The following is a 15,053-nucleotide window of genomic DNA, read 5'->3' on the forward strand; positions in this document are numbered from 1 at the left end:
CTGTATTCTGTAGACTGTGCTATATTTAATGACCCTAGGGAGAGTCTCTCCTCACACGCTGTCACAGTTCCACTCCAAAGACATTCTAGAAGGATGGAGAGCTCTCTTTTACATTAACTGTTCTGAAAATTATTAGAAAGACCCCAATGGAAATATCTAGGAGGGAAAGAAGGCACTATGGAAATAGCAATAGATGTAGTGTAAGTCCCGATGTCTTTAACTAACTAGCTCTTGGCTCTCTGAGCCCCAGTTTCTTCATTTGAAATATACATAGCAGAATACAGCAATAAAGAACACAGAGTCTGGGGTTGGAGTGCATGAGTTTAAATTTCAGCCCTGCCCCTTATCACCTGGGTGGCCTGATGTCTGTTTTTGATATCTTCCTGTCTTTCTTTCATCTACTAATCGCCATGATAGGAAGAATCAAAACCTTCTGAATAGAGTTGTCATACTTCACCAAATTAACATTTATGGGTAAACTTGTTTAGAACAGTGCTTGGCACTATTACTTATTACCTCAGCTACTACTATTATTATGACCATTAACATGACCCCTGAGAAAGTCAAATGAGTCAATGTAAAGGAACCATTTGAAAACCTCTGGCTGCTACACAAATAAAAGAAATGCTAATAAAAATCGCATAGGCTGTGGTTCTTTCATCAGCAAGTTGCAAGGCACACACAAATAGAAAAACGAAGAAAAACTAAAACAGGCTTAACCCATAGGATATTTATTATTTCCTATAATAGTAAGCCCACCTATAGATACAGCACACGGGGCTCCAGTGCTTTATTCTGGACTCTACCCTATAAGTGTATCTTCTTGGGCTCACAGTGCCTTCCCTCTTGTTCACAAGGTGGCTTCTGGCAGAATCTGAGGTCCAGTGTTCCCCTTGATCCTTCCAACCCATGGGCCAATGTGAGTCAGGTTCTCTCCTCTATATCCTCTATATCTCTCCTCTGTATCTTTTTTTTGTTTTGTTTTTTGCAAGCTTAAGCAAATTTTATTATTACAAAGGTAGGAAGAAGGGACAGAACAATAAAGCACTGCATCAGAGGGATGCCTTGAAAATAAAACACTGAGGTTTTTTTTATGATGATTTATTATCTCCCACCTGCTTAACCAATAGTCTTTCTACCTGCCCCCTGACCTGATTCAGGTGTAGGGCCACCCACCATCTCTGGTGCAAGCCTTTGTTATGATTATAAGGATTCACTATCTTCCATCCTGCTTGACCAAGTCTTTTGTCTGCCTCTGACCAGATTGCAAGTGTAGGCCTGCCCTTATCTCCTGGTTAGCCTTTGTTAGACCAAGATGTGTTACTTGGTTAACAAAGTCAGGGGTCACAAGGTATATGCCCTCTCTGAGGAAGGTCTGTGCCATCCTCCCGTATCCTTGGGGAGTTTTAGCCTTTTTTATCTCTATCTACTAGAAGTTAGTTATTATGGAAACTCGCCTTTAGAGTATGGAGGCCTTGGACTATAACTCTTGTGTACTTGATAATCAATATAGGGTTCTCTTAACAACTTTAGTTTAACATTACATGTTTCTTAATGGCATACTGCATACCACTTGCCTTAGCCCCGAGCGTCCAGGCTGATTACTATTAAACTGGATAGTGCGACTGGGTTACACAGGACCCAGAGCCTGAAACTGGAGATATAAGGCACATGGTATTTTAATCAGGGTCCTAGAAGGAAGCAGATGGCATATGAAGACTGGTCAAATGAGGATACATGAATATGGAGATTCCTTAGAAAACTGTGGGCAAAGTTCAAGAAAGTCAACAAGGAATGATACTGTGCCCGGCTGTCCCCAATCAAAAGCTAATACTGCCTCAGCCAGAGGAGTAGGAGCTGCTATTACAACATCAGCATGGGGGATGGAGAGAGGCCTGCCCAAGGGGATCTTTGTCTATTTAAAGATAGAGGGTTGCAGGTCTTCAAGCTCCAACCACCTAGAAGGGAAGAAGCCAGTATAATAAATATTCATCCTCTCTGAAAACAGCGGTGCAAGGGAGCAGTTAATAGCATCAGTGCACACCCATCACCACATCGGGCACCCAGACCTGGTCAGAGTGGAGGAGGATGAAAGTGCGTCCACAGAAGGATAAAAACAGAGAATGGAAAACGGAGCACACATGGTGGGTGCGAGGGGTGGGGGAGCAACATAAATAAAATCATGGCTTGGCAGGAAAGAGAATGGAGAAGGCTGGATCGATGGCCAACAGGACTCGATGCAAACCTTCTTTTCCAGAATATACTTTCTGTTTACTTTTTCCGATATAAGTTATTGGCAATGGCAGACATCTTTAATTGGTAAGTCAAAATTATCCTCAAGGGAACAACACATGAAGATAACAAAAGGCCGAGCCCTTACTACTTGACAAGGAATTCAGGGAAAGGCGGATGTCCTGACCTTTCAGGGAAAAATGAAGAAATCCGTACCCAGGAGGGATTGCAAAGGGAAATGGCTGTTCCCTTGATAAGGCCAAAGAGGGCAAGCCTGGCGAGGCCTACGCCAGTTACATGGTGTAATTTACTGAACCGTGTTGCAATGTCTCAAGGCGAATCTTTTTTTTTTTTTTCCTTCTTTTTTTAATACACGATTCGTAGGAAAAAGAGATTTGGATGTTTCTATTTTCCAAAGGAAACTTGACTGCAGTTGGTAATAGAGAAAAATACTCTTCTTGGACAGTTTCATATTTCTATGCAAAGTGGTGTCCCAAGTAAGAATTTACACAATGTATTATTGCCCAGCATATGAGGCTCATCTAATTCGTCCTGAATTAAATGCCAAGATAAACAAACCCAATCCCTAAGGAACTCCAAGAAGCTCTATGACTAAGGGGTACCATCCACGGAGAGGGGGTCCTCCCCAGCGGGTCCCCACCATTGGCTGCACATTGAAAATGCCTGGGGAGCTTTAAAAACGTGTCTATGCCTAGACTCCACCCAGAGCAATGAAATAAGAATCTCTTTCAGTGTGAGCCAGGCATTGGTCATTTTTGAAAAGCAGCCCACGTGATCCTAAGATGCTGCCAAGGCTGAGAAGCTCTGGTCTGTGTATGAGATTTCTGATGGGTGCAGCGCCCCCAAACACACCAGGGTTGTTGCTTTGCTGATGAATCGACTCGCTCCAAATTGCCATCTTGGCAGGTAGAGCCTGTGCCTCCATGTTGTGGGTCTTTTAGCTAGATGTCGAGGTGATCTGAGAAAGGGGTTAGGAATGGGGGCTCTGGGATCAGGCTGCCTGGGTCAAAGTGAATTTGAAAAACTCATTTCATTTTTCAGAATCTTCATTTCATTTTGTGTAAAATGGAGGCAATGATAGGAATTATCACAGAGATTGAGGAATTAACTTGGACGGCATTTATGAAGGTCTGAGCCAGTGCTTGCCACAGAGTAACCCTTCACTAAGTGCATACTACTATTACGAGTGTAGATTTAAGCCAACCAGAAGTCTCAGAAGGATCTCCCTGTTCTTCCCAGCTGGCTTTGCAGCACCCTCTGGCATGCAGTGGGGACACGAGGCTGTTGTAGTAGCTGCATCTTTTGGCTTCTTCCATCACCATGTCTGGGTAGATGAGAAACTTTGGAGCAACCTGCAAGAGGCAAGGACATTAACAATGAAAACTATGACTATTTCTGCCACTCAGCCCTTCTTGAACAAGCGTACCAGGAGTCTTGTTAAGCACTTTGCATCTCCTCTCAATTCTCCCAAGAATTCCACAGAAATACAAAGTCTCCTCCACTTTCTTGATGAAGATCCTTTGGTGTAGAGAGGGTTAGCAACTTTCCCAATGTTATCCAACTTGGTAACCTGCCGAATTAGTTTTTAGATTCAGCTCTCTCTGGCTTTAGAGCCCAGACTTGGCCAACAAAGCCATGTTGTTGTCAGTCTTTAATCATACTCTTGACCTCAAGCTTAGGCCTGCTTTAGCTTCTCTTGGGGGATGAAAAAAAAATTCCTTGCTAAGCAAATGGGGACACATCCCAGGGATGAAGCCTTTGCAGCAAGCCCTTTCCTTTGTAAGATAACACAGATGCAGAAAAGGAGATTAAAGGCAGGCACTGTGGAACTGGCTTTAGGTTATGAGAATTAAGTAAGCCATTCACCTACTGGTCTTGGTTCCAGAGCTTTCCCTGAAAAGAGAATTATTTTCTCCCTGAGAATATATTTTACTTCTGCAGCATGGGCCGACAGGTAGCACTGTTCCATTGGGAAGAGAGAGTGGTGCCTGATTTTGGTGCTCTTCAGAAGCCCATCTCTCCCTGCCTTCAGCACCGTGGGTGGAAAAGCTGCTCACGCCATCTCTAAGATGTTTACCAGAGTCAATTTGTTACCATTGAGCCCCTGTTACCTACCTACCAACCACTGGGAAGGGATCCAGAGCCATTCCGGTCCCCTGTCACCAACAGGGATGCTTGGTCACATAGGAATTTGTCTTGATTTGAAAAGGGCTATGTGAAAACTTTTATAAAGATAGCAGTTGTAAATCAATTTACAGCCGGGTGTGGTGGCACACACTTGTAATAAGTACTTGGGAGGCTGAGACAGGATGATTGCAGGTTGATGGCCAGCCCCCGCAACTCAGTGAGACCCTTTACAACTCAGGGAGACTCTGTTTCAAAACAAAACAAAAAATAAAACAGAATAGAGATGGGAGTGCATCTCAGAGGTTAAATGCCCCTGGATTAAATCTCCAATACCTCATTAACAAATAAATAAATCATGTATACGTATGTTTATATTTAATATCCTCCTTGCAAAGACAAAATAATATAATAATAGCCTAGTTTTACTGAGCACTTTCTATATGCCAGGGTTTTACCTCTATGAACTCTATTAACTCTTACCATAGTCCTATAAAATGTTGACCTGATTTTTCAACTGAAAAAAACCATGGCTTCAGGAAGTCCTGTCCTAATGAATTCTGTGGTAGAACTTAGGGTAGCTGTCAGGACCCAGAAAGAAATAGAAGGGAAACACAAATGAATAAAATGGGGAGAGTTTAATGTTGGGGCCAGATACAAGAAATGGATAAGGCATAAGGAAACCCCAAAGTGGGGGCCAAAAACCAGACCCAGGCTTAAGGTGAAACAGCTCTGGTGAGAGATAGGGCTTTGAGTCATGGAAGAACACAAAACGCCAGGCAGGGAGCGCTGTCAGAATCAACATCCCAAGTGTTTATCTTCCCCTTGGACCTTCTACAGTGTTCTTCATCACTTGGTCCTGGCTGGAAGTCAGGGAGCAAAGGGCTGTGACAGTCCACTCACATTGGCCACTCAAAGGCATAGGTCAGAGTGAGAAAGGGTGGAGAAGGAAAGAAACAACTGTGGAGAAGCAACTAATAATAAACATCATCATCATCATCATCATCATCATCATCATCATCATCATCTGTGCACATCTGATTTCAGTTTGTCCAATCAGCTCTCTTCTCTGAGGAATTTGAGAGTGGACACATAGAGTCCCAGAAACTGTCATTATAAATGAGTACTCCTAGTCAAGCACAGTGGTGCACACTTGTAATCCCAGTACTTGGAAGGCTGAGACAGGTTCGAGGACAGGCTCAGCAACAGTGAGATTCTCATTAATCTAGCAAGATCCTGTTTCAAAATAAAAATAAAACAGGGCTGGGAGTGTAGCTCGGAGGTAGAATGATCCTGAGTTCAGACCCAAAACAGAAAAAGAAAAAGGAAAAAAGAAAGAACTATTAATGATGCAGGACAGAACATCCATGAATTTCTGCTTTTGAGGAGGCCTGAGCTTTCCTGCTTCCATTGGAGGTGGAGCCTTCAGGACCTTCTGGATCGGTCCCCAGCTTCCAATTCATGTAATCAAAGGCACCGGCTATTGCTCTTAGCCCAAAGCTCCTTAGCTAAGCAACGCCTGGGTTTTCTTATCACTCCAGCCTTCCCTGCTGTGAGCAGCTCAATCACTGCATTTCTGCTTTTATTTCTTCAACAAGAGAATCTCTAATTATTAGTAAGAACAAAAGGAGGACCAAGGAAGGGAGAGAGGAGAAGAATAAGACACAATGATGACTCTAGAAACCCGGGAAACAGAGACTTCTGTGACGAGGTCCCATGGAGAACTAGCCTAACCTTTTCCCTCTTCACAGTGGCTGTTTTAGAAAAATAAAATTATAAGGTTGTAATTTTTATAATGTTGCCTGTTCTGGTTAGTCCTGTTTGCTTGTGAACTGTTCAGCAATTCAAATCTCAATTCTAATTGACACTCTTGTTAAATGTCACAAGCTTCCTTTTCCTCCTTCATTAGTATCTACTCACCCCCGCACCCCAAGAAAAGGTTCTCAACCAGATCACCTGGAGAGAGAGAGAGAGAGAGAGAGAGAGAGAGAGAGAGAGAGAGAGAGACAGAAGAGAGAGACAGAGAGAGAAAGAGAGAGACAGAGACAGAGACAGAGACAGAGAGAGACAGAGAGAGTGTATCTGAAGCAATTCCCTGAGTTCCCTCAAAGAGCCCAATTAGGGACACGTCGTTCACTTCCACTTTGTTTCTTCTTGTCAAGAAATCAATCAGCCGGTCACTGATCAGCTAATACTTATGAATCACCTATTGTTCACCTGTCTGCGTTGTACTCTGAGCAGGGTCCAAAATCGCAGGCTTCTTTTCACAAGGGGCAACTTAGAGCTTGCTGTTCTCTCTGCCTGGTGATAACAATTTACATAATAAGCATTTTTAACAAAATTGCTTGAAACACACTAAATTACTTAAAACCACATCTTAATAGAAAAAGCCTTTGTTTGTTTTGTTTTCTCATATCTGCACCTGCAGAGAGAGCTTGGCTCTCTGCAGCTTCCAGGGCTCTGGACAGGGTCTTTCTGTCCACCTGGGGGCAGCATTTGCTCACACAGCAAAGGACCTCCAAGGAAATGGTTGACTTTCTGAGCTTTTAAATAGGAGACTTTGGAGTATTGTTTCTTAAATGATTGGTCCGTAAGTGTACAGAATAATTGAAGAGGGAGAAGAGTTTTCAAAGTCAAATAAGTTCGGGTAAGTCCGGGCTAAGCAAATTAAACAGGTGTTTAAACCTGCAGAACTTCTCAGAATATTTAATAGACTTACATGGTACAAAAGAAGAAAGGATTTTGAATGTTTTCACCATAAAAAATGAAAACATTTGGGAAGGAAAATATGTTTAACTGGATCGGAACATTATGCAATGCACATTTGTATTAAAACAACATGTGGTGTCCCATTCATATCTACAGTATTTATGTATCAATTAAAAATAAGGTTTTTTTGTGGCACCGAGGACTGAACCCAGAGGCCTTCAACCTCTGAGCTACACCCAGCCCAATTTTATTTCTTATTTGGAAATAAGGTCTCACTAAGTTGCAGAGGGCCTCGCTAAATTTCTGACTTCTAATCTATGATCCTCTTACCTCATCCTTCCAAGTACTGGGATTACAAGTGTGCACTACCACACACAACTTAAAAATAAGTGTAACAATAAAATACCTCGCTAAATTTCTGACTTCTAATCTATGATCCTCATCCTTCCAAGTACAACTGTGCACTACCACACACAACTTAAAAATAAGTTTAATAATAAAATACCAGCGCAAAGATATGGTTGGTTTGTCACTAGCACTGTGCCAAGTCCATGGCCCACAGTGACTTTTACAAGAGGTAGCCACTAATACCATTTCCCTGTTTTACAAACAAGGAAACAGAGGAACCAAATTTTGGCCATCTAGCTCCAGAACTTGCAGGCTTAAGCACGACAGCACTTTGCAATGGGGGACTCCAAGAGGGGAGAATTCAATATTCAATGTTTCCCAAATTAACTTGGTTTTAGAATTCTTTTATTCCTTTTGGTCAATATCGTGAACCAGTATTTAATGGAATGTACTTTGAGAAATGCTTTCATAAAGTGATGACTTATGTCATCCCTCTTTGAAAATTTGCTGAAAACGTAGATCTGCCTGTCTGTTACATAATTGAATAGGTAACAGCTGAATTCTGATGTGATAGGACATCTGCTGTCACATCAATCTCTGTTCTCAAAGCAAATATCACTGAACCGAGACTATTCCGTATACTTAAAGTAGGTCAAATACCAGTTGGAACTGGGACTTCTTAAGGGGAGACAAGTCTATGGAGGAGAGTGAACTAAAAAGCAAAAGTCACAGCAAGGAAGCTGAATAGAGTGTGATGTGTGAAGGGAAATGGGGAATGCTCACCTCTTTATGGGAATGAAAAAGTAACACTGAAATTCTAAATAATGCTGAATATAGAGTTGGAACAAACATGGTGCTGTTACCAAAACAAGTCCTTTTTAAAAGTAAAGTTAAAATAGCTAAGGGATGACATGCCAGGAGGATAGACTCCAGATCGGCTTGGTGGCTACTTTAAGCACTGTTTTTGAAACTTTAACTATTTATATACTAACTTCATGATTTTTTCTATCAGGATACTACTATTATTTTAATAACCTGGTATTATTTTCAAACTGCTTTACATCTTTGCTTAAATTTACTTTTACAAAGCATAATAGCTAAGCATTCATGGTTTTGAAAGAATAATTTTATTTTCATAACATATAAATTGAGAAATTACAAAAATTGCCTCAATTTCACATAAAGTGGTATGTGTGCCATTCTTTGGAAATGATATTTTAAGAGATAAAGACTTTCCAGTGTTGTGGAAAAAAGAAAAAATAAAGGAGAATTGAGATTGAGTTTGGGTGAAAATAAAGTTGAAGGATTGGACTCAAAGCCAGTCATGAAATATCTCTGTTTCTACTGTGAGGTAAAATTTCAAATTCATTTTCAGGTTGTTTTAAAAATATCATTCTTTTGCTTCTATTTAATATAATGGTTGAATAAACAGATGATCTAGTTTCATAAACAGATGATCTTTTTCTTAGCTCCAACTCATAACTGCAAATGAAACAAAAAATATACTTGATATAAATTGCCAAACCCCAAAGATACTCATTATATGAGCTATTTTATTTATGACAACTTTATATCATAAGTTTCAGTTAACATTAGCATGTGTGGCTTTTTGGAAACCAAAAATTTTTTTTTAAACCCATCTTTTGCTTCCAGTGAGTAAAAGACATATGAATGTACTACAAAGTTCACTTCCAGCAACATTTTGTCAATCTATCCATTACCCATGGCACCAACATTATTCTACTTTGGTAATTGACATCCAAGTTAAAACACCTATAATAAAACCTATTTCAACAAAACATGTATCAATAGATTTATATGATAAGAGCACAAGACATTTCCTATAGAAATCCTATCCAATGGAAGCTATACACCGCCATTGTACACTTGAAATGTGGCTAGTGTGCCTGAGACTGAATGTTTAATTTAATTACTTTAAGATAAGTTCAAATGACCATAGGAGGCTAGTGATCTATATAATGGAATAAGAAGCTGTATAGGGTAGTGAGCATTCTGAATACTGACATTTTTTCTTTTTTAGTACTGGGGATTTATTTATTCCCTTTTTGCAGTACTAGGGTTTGAATCCAGGGCCAGTCTACCTTCAAGCTACAACCACATCCCTAGTGTTTATTCTTTATTTTGAAACAGGGTCTCACTAAGTTGTGGAGGGCCTCAATAAGTAGCTGAGGCTGGCCTCACACTTGTGATCCTTCTGTCTCAGTCTCTCAAGTGCTGAGATTACAGGCATGCATCACTATGCCTTGCTTAGAATACTTTCTTTTAAAAAAAATTTTGGAAAAACCCCTTTTATTCACATTTGATTTCCTTTCTTTCGAGAATTCACAATAATTCATGCTTACATTTTTGCAAAGTGTTTTGAACATTCTATTTAATAACTAGTTTCTTATAATTAGTCATGATCAGAAGGCTCAACTACAATATGGTAAAATAAAAATAAGTTAACATGTTCTGCTCCTGATGGCTTTTGTTCATGCATTTGGTGCTATCAGAGGTAAATTTATTGATTTAAACAAATAGGAAAATGCTTAATGAAACTATCACTTTCATTCTGAATTTTTTTCCTTAAGGAATTTTAGAAGTTATATTTTAGAATATTTTCTGTCAAAGGGAGCTAGACTCTTTTAAAAATTATTTTGCTTTTACTCTAAAAGAGTCTTTTCTGGTATGAGAAAATTGTATTGTCTCTAAAAAAACAATTATTTCTTATATTAGCCATTGACCAATGTGGCATGATAGTTTTTAGCCTGGTTAACAGACAAGGCTACAACAAAATCAGAAGTAATCCAGATGCTTACTCTACCGTGTTACAGAAGAGTCATTGTCTTGAGGGAGTTTTATGCCAGGCAACCAATTGTGGTGGTGTGATGTTGACCGTGCTGGAATTGTGAGAAATGATGTCACGTATGCATTGCATCATAATGGTCTGAGAAAATTTTTATCTAAATAACCTATGAATCTTTCATTATTTTCTTAGTCTGGACTCCAAATAAATAGAACAAATGTAAACTCTAATTTGGTTGGACTTATATATCTAGATTTCTTGGTGATGCTACCTTTAGACTTTCTAGTAGACTTAAATTCTGACTATTTTCTCTATTGTTACTTAGAAACAATGTGTGAATTGCAAAAGCTACGAGAGTTCATTCATTTGATAAATATTTATTGCATATCTACCCTTGGCAAGATCCTAGAGAGTTACTATGTGGACCGACCTAATTCCTGCCTTAATGGGTCTTTGATGCTAGCTGGGTAAGGTATGTTTGCATTAAAAAGGTTTATCAGCAAGACAAAAGCCTTGTGAGAATAAGTATAGACACATGATCCAGGGACTAATGTGCACAGAACTCCTTTAACATCTATACTTAACCCTAGTAGTTGTGTGAGAAGAAACTAAATCAAGAAGTTGAACTCTATTTATGAGATGTCATTCTTGTATTGCTTCCTTTTTCCATATTTTCTAAGTAATGATCCCTTGCCAAGACTAGATTACACAACACAGAAAATTGCAATTACATACCTTATTCATTTATCTATCCATTTATGGAGATTGCCTTTACACTTTAGAGTTTCTATAATCATTGTGAATATATTCTTTCTTTCTTTCTTTCTTTCTTTCTTTCTTTCTTTCTTTCTTTCTTTCTTTCTTTCTTTCTTTCTTTCCCTTCCTTCCTTCCTTCCTTCCTTCCTTCCTTCCTTCCTTCCTTCCTTCCTTTCTTTTTGGCACTACTGGGAATAGAACCCAGAAGTATTCTACCTCCGAGCTACACACCCATCCCTATTTTTATTCTTTATTTTGAAACAGGGTCTCACTGAGTTGCAAATTGCCTCACTAAGGAGCTGAGGCTATCTGCAAACCTCGATCCTCTGGTCTCAGCTTCCCAAATGCTGGGATTACGAGCGTTCATCACTATGCCCGGATTAAATATATTCTTTATACAACTTTTTGTTGACAGTTCTCTCCATGCACAGGGAACTCATTAACTCCTTTGGCATCATTAAGCAGATGAAATTAAGTCCTGAATATAGCCCAAAAATGTATTTACTATAACAAATGAATCATCTTAAATGTTCAAATAGGGCCAACTATATACCTTGAATTTATCAGGCAATTCAATTTGCTGGAACTATGCTCTGTAAGCAGAGAAACTCTTTTTTATAAAATAGTAAGTGTCAAGACTGGAAGACAACTGAAATGTTTCTCATGATAGATAGTGGGTAAAAATTACAGGGTCAGTCAGGTATTATTAATTGAGTGGTATGAAATGGATGATGTATAAAACCCCAGAGACCTAGCTGCCTACAGTCCTATTAAGCTAATTCCTGTCTAGTTTCATTATCTGTTGAAATACTCTACTGGCAAAACAAAACTGGAACAGTTTCATTTATTAGTGAAACTAAGGATCTATTACCTAAGGCCTAAGATATTTTTTAGATACTACAGAGAACTGGGCAAAAAAAGTAGCTTGGCTCCAAAATGTAAAAACTACAAAATTAAAATTAATATTTATATAATATTAAAGATGGTTGTTAAGATACCAACCAATCAACTGCAATTCAACTATTTTGTGGTTAGCTTAAGTCATATTTAATTTGGGATGTGGAATATGGCTGATTTTTAACATGCTCAATAGATTTGAGAGGACTACAAGGAGAAGAGTGGCCAAATCTGTGCAGAAACTGGCAACACCAAACCTTGCTGGAAGCTGCCAGCCTGCAAGCTCTGAATGATGCGCTCATTGTCCTGCTGAGAAGATCATGTCCAAGGAGGTCAAGTGAATGGGCTGAGTTCCCACAGCTTCACAGGCACATGTCCTTGGCTAGAATTTTCACCTCTTGACTCCTGCGTGAGGCCTTTTGCATCTGAGGTTGTGCGAAGGCTTTGGGTTATCTGGATCTGATTCATCAGGATGCTTGCTAAAGTACAGGCTATACGACAACCATACTGAATTAGAACCTTTTGGTTTCAAAACCAGGAATCTGCATATTGTCCCACAAAGCACTGGCTCTCATTTTACCTCTTTCTGATGTTGCATTTTGCTAGCTAGCTCTAGTCTATTCAGCTAGCAAATTTGTTTCCAGTGAGTGGATGAATTGGATTCAGTGGACCTGTTGGAGCAATGTACATGTGATAAATCCAACAGCGATTTCTCGTTTTAAAAAATTGCCCTGAAATGGAGAAACAATCATACTTAGATTCTTTTCTCAACAATACAATTGGATCAGACATTTCAAAGCTTTCTTGGAAGAAGAGCCTTGGGACCGCTGGTCAATGCCAGGAGACAACTGTGACGAGGGAACTAAGGACAGAGATGAAAATTCTCTTTTGGTAAAAGCTCAGGAATAAGTCCTGCAGCAACCTAAGCTTTTGTTTTCTCTGTTTCTTTGTTTTTTTTTTTTACACAAAGTGTTTAAAATTATATATGCATGGATTTATGGAATGTTTCAGATATGTAAGTGCCAGGCACTGTCCTAGGTGCTGAGGGATCCATGATGTGCATACTAGACTCCATGTTTGTCTTAAATGTGCTTTCAGTCTAGCTCAGAGCAGGTAAGGCTAGGCTTTCATCCCAGCTCTGCCACTCTCAAGCTGTGTCACCCTGGATAAGTCATATTACCTTTGTAGGTTTCTGTTTTCTTCTTTTTACCCCTTCTTTGGTGTAGCACCTCCCATGAGAATCACCAAAAGCCTTAGAGGGGCTGTGGGGTTACCATCTACATTGATGTTTAATTGGGGCTTGGGCTTCTGGATTCTTATAAGCCAATTCTTGTTTACTTAGAGCTAGGTCATGTCAGACCAAGGGAAAGGCTGTCTTCTCCACATGGCCCTACCCAGGGACCCCTGGGACCAATAACATCAACCCTTTCTTAAATTTACTCACCAAATCAGTTCTCATTTTCTCTGGCTGTGAGATGGTCACAATAATCACTGTATGGATGTGAGGGTTCCAGCAAAATTCATGAGGATCCCTCTGCATCCTCCTCCAGGCTTCCAGAGGAGGAGCAGCAGAATGCTTCTCCTCTGCAATGCCTCAGGTCCACTAAAAGAGAAGAAATGGTCACAGAGTCCAAAAGTGACTTCTAAACCAGCTCCAGGTTTAGGACTAGCCATGGTGGAAAACCACAGGGAAGGAGATAGAATGAAACCCACCAGGTAAAAATAAGGAGACCCCCCCCCACACACACACAGTGATATCTGCAGCTCTAAAGGGACAAAATGTACTTTTCCAATCACATGCCTAATCAAGCCTGGCAAATTTTTAGGGGAGGCATTGCTGTGAATATCTAATCTGGGTTTCCTGATTGGCAAATTAGTTCGAAATACATACTCTGAGGGCATGTATATGTAACCATTATCAGTTTAACTAATACATCTTGAGCACATATTATGTGCTTGGCATAATTATGAGCCTTGGAGGTAGAACGATGAATAAAAGAGTCTTTGCCCACATAATGCATGCATTCTAGTGAGGGGAGACAAGAAATAAAAAGCAACCTGATTAATTTGAAAGATCTATGTTACATAACTTTAGGTAGTAAGTGCTTGTTATGAAAGAAAGGAAAGTGGGAAAAGAGATGGAAAAAGCCTCCTAAAAATGAATGCTATTCAGAACAGAAAGGTGGGCAGAGAAGATTTCTTAGCTGGAATGACATTTGAGTGGAAGCTTAAATGAAAGAAAGGGAGTGGTCCAGGCAGTTATTTGAAGAAAGAGCAGTCTATCCAAGTGTCTATGAATGGCTGGCTGCTACGTATTTCAAACCTGTTACCCATATTTGCTGCATTCATTCATAAACGATGCCACAGGTGTTTGTGTTGGCATGCAAGAGGAAGGGCTAAGTGCTATGTACCAGCAAGTCAAGTGGCAGAGTTGGAAGGCCACTTGAACTCAGTGATTTTTATTTATATGCCAATGTGTTCCAATCATTGTGGGACTAGGTACTTCCACTACTCACTAGAATCTGATTCTCGGCTCCCAAAATATAAACCAAAAAACTTACAACAGCCTTAGGTTCTGGAATTTGATGCAAATCCCTAGAGACAGAGCTTGATATTAGTGATCTGATTCTCATGAAAGAATTAGATACAGAGCCCCTGTGAGAAACATCTAAGGCATGTATTCAAAGATTTCTGGGTCTGAAAGCACCTGGATGGACTGGTAGAAACTTTCCTAATTGTGTTGTGGGTAAAACCAGCCTGTCCCTCAGGCTGCTGCTTCCACAGCCTGACCCCATTTCTGTCTTTCTGGGGGAGAACTGGGTGTGGAGGGGGTGTCAGTTACACCCACCCTGATGAAGGAAATGTGCAGAATGGAAAGACAGCCTTTACCCAGAGCTGGCCATCACCGCCTTAGCAACAATAGCCTCGTACACAGCCACACACAAACACTGCACCAAAACAAGCGAAGGTCACTCTCTGTGGGCACTTCCAAGGATGATCTCAATTTTTCATAAAACAATGTTTATAAATTAGATGGAACCCCAGAGCAGTCCGGGAATAGAACTAACCATTTTACGAGGCTTCCTGCCATTACATTATTGCTTGTTTGCTTGGAATGAGAAAAATACAGTGTGCGGCCGACCTCTTCTAAAGCCAAGCA

The sequence above is a fragment of the Muscardinus avellanarius genome (assembly GCF_963383645.1).
Source record: "Muscardinus avellanarius genome assembly, chromosome: 11".
In the NCBI taxonomy this organism is placed as follows: Eukaryota; Metazoa; Chordata; class Mammalia; order Rodentia; family Gliridae; genus Muscardinus; species Muscardinus avellanarius.